This window comes from Carex rostrata, unplaced genomic scaffold (genome assembly GCF_964058835.1).
Source record: "Carex rostrata unplaced genomic scaffold, lpCarRost1.2 SCAFFOLD_36, whole genome shotgun sequence".
NCBI classification, from domain to species: Eukaryota; Viridiplantae; Streptophyta; class Magnoliopsida; order Poales; family Cyperaceae; genus Carex; species Carex rostrata.
In genome coordinates this window covers 540,001-542,500 of record NW_027601209.1, presented here as the reverse complement: position 1 = coordinate 542,500, position 2,500 = coordinate 540,001, and positions in this window count along the sequence as shown.

The window sequence follows — 2,500 nt, the reverse complement described above, 5'->3', positions numbered from 1 at the left end:
GGCAAGCGGAAACGGCTAACGTTGGGACAAAGTGACCCGAAAACAGTTCAGCTGGGGAAAATTAAGCGGATGCAGCCAAGCGTTGGGGAAAACTAAGCGGATCCGACCCAGAGTCGGTGGAAATTGGCCCGAAAACAGCCCAGCGGCAAGCGGAAGCGGCTAACGTTGGGGAAAAGTGACCCGAAAACAGTTCAGCGGGGGAAAAGTAAGCGGATGCGGCCACGCGTTGGGGAAAACTAAGCGGATACGGCCAAGTGTTGGGGAAAAATGGCCCGAAAACAGCCCAGCGGCAAGCGGAAGCGGCTAACGTTGGGGAAAAGTGACCCGAAAATAGTTAAGCGGGGGAAAACTAAGCGGATGCGGCCACGCGTTGGGGAAAACTAAGCGGATGCGGCCAAGTGTCGGTGGAAATTGGCCCGAAAACAGCCCAGCGGCAAGCGGAAGCGGCTAACGTTGGGCAAAAGTGACCCGAAAACAGTTCAGCGGGGGAAAACTAAGCGGATGCGGCCACGCGTTGGGGAAAACTAAGCGGATACGGCCAAGAGTCGGTGGAAATTGGCCCGAAAACAGTCCAGCGGCAAGCGGAAGCGGCTAACGTTGGGCAAAACTGACCCGAAAAAAGTTCAGCGGGGCAAATTTTTGAAATTTTTTTTGAAATTTTTTTGAATTTTTGAAATTTTTGAAGTTTTTTTGGGTTTTTGGACTTTTTTTGAATTTTTGAAATTTTTGAATTTTTTTGAATTTTTTTGAATTTTTTGAATTTTTTTTGAATTTTTGAATTTTTTTTTTTTTTTTGAATTTATTTGGTTTTATAAATTTTTTGTGATTTTTTGAGATTTTTTTGAATATTTTACATGGGTGATTTTGACTTGGGGGATTTTCAGGGGGTGGTAACCCTGGGCGTGGCTAGAGCCTCAAAATGCATATTCCCCTATAGGGGGGCAAGGTTTTCAAAAATGGGTGCCCCCTCATGTACACGCGCGTGGGTGTACATGGCCCCGTCGGTGCCAGCGTGGGTGGAAAATGGCCCGAAAACAGCCCAGCGGCAAGCGGAAGCGGCTAACGTTGGGCAAAACTGACCCGAAAGCAGTATAGCTTGGAAAATTAAGCGGATGCAGCCAATTGTTGGCGAAAACTAAGCGGATACGGCCAAGTGTCGGTGAAAAATGGCCCGAAAACAGTCCAGCGGCAAGCGGAAACGGCTAACGTTGGGCAAAAGTGACCCGAAAACAGTTCAGCTGGGGGAAATTAAGCGGAAGCAGCCAAGCCTTGGGGAAAACCAAGCGGATACGGCCAAGAGTCGGTGGAAAATGGCCCGAAAACAGTCCAGCGGCAAGCGGAAACGGCTAACGTTGGGACAAAGTGACCCGAAAACAGTTCAGCTGGGGAAAATTAAGCGGATGCAGCCAAGCGTTGGGGAAAACTAAGCGGATCCGGCCCAGAGTCGGTGGAAATTGGCCCGAAAACAGTCCAGTGCCAAGCGGAAGCGGCTAACGTTGGGCAAAAGTGACCCGAAAACAGTTCAGCGGGGGAAAACTAAGCGGATGCGGCCACGCGTTGGGGAAAACTAAGCGGATACGGCCAAGTGTTGGGGAAAAATGGCCCGAAAACAGCCCAGCGGCAAGCGGAAGCGGCTAACGTTGGGGAAAAGTGACCCGAAAACAGTTAAGCGGGGGAAAACTAAGCGGATGCGGCCACGCGTTGGGGAAAACTAAGCGGATCCGGCCAAGTGTCGGTGGAAATTGGCCCGAAAACAGCCCAGCGGCAAGCGAAAGCGGCTAACGTTGGGCAAAAGTGACCCGAAAACAGTTCAGCGGGGGAAAACTAAGCGGATGCGGCCACGCGTTGGGGAAAACTAAGCGGATACGGCCAAGAGTCGGTGGAAATTGGCCCGAAAACAGTCCAGCGGCAAGCGGAAGCGGCTAACGTTGGGCAAAACTGACCCGAAAACAGTTCAGCGGGGGAAAACTAAGCGGATGCGGCCACGCGTTGGGGAAAACTAAGCGGATACGGCCAAGAGTCGGTGGAAATTGGCCCGAAAACAGTCCAGCGGCAAGCGGAAGCCGCTAACGTTGGGCAAAAGTGACCCGAAAACAGTTCAGCGGGGGAAAACTAAGCGGATGCGGCCACGCGTTGGGGAAAACTAAGCGGATACGGCCAAGAGTCGGTGGAAATTGGCCCGAAAACAGTCCAGCGGCAAGCGGAAGCGGCTAACGTTGGGCAAAACTGACCCGAAAACAGTTCAGCGGGGGAAAACTAAGCGGATGCGGCCACGCGTTGGGGAAAACTAAGCGGATACGGCCAAGTGTTGGGGAAAAATGGCCCGAAAACATCCCAGCGGCAAGCGGAAGCGGCTAACGTTGGGCAAAAGTGACCCGAAAACAGTTCAGCGGGGGAAAACTAAGCGGATGCGGCCACGAGTTGGGGAAAACTAAGCGGATACGGCCAAGGGTCGGTGAAAAAGGGCCCGAAAACAGTCCAGCGGCAAGCGGAAGCCGCT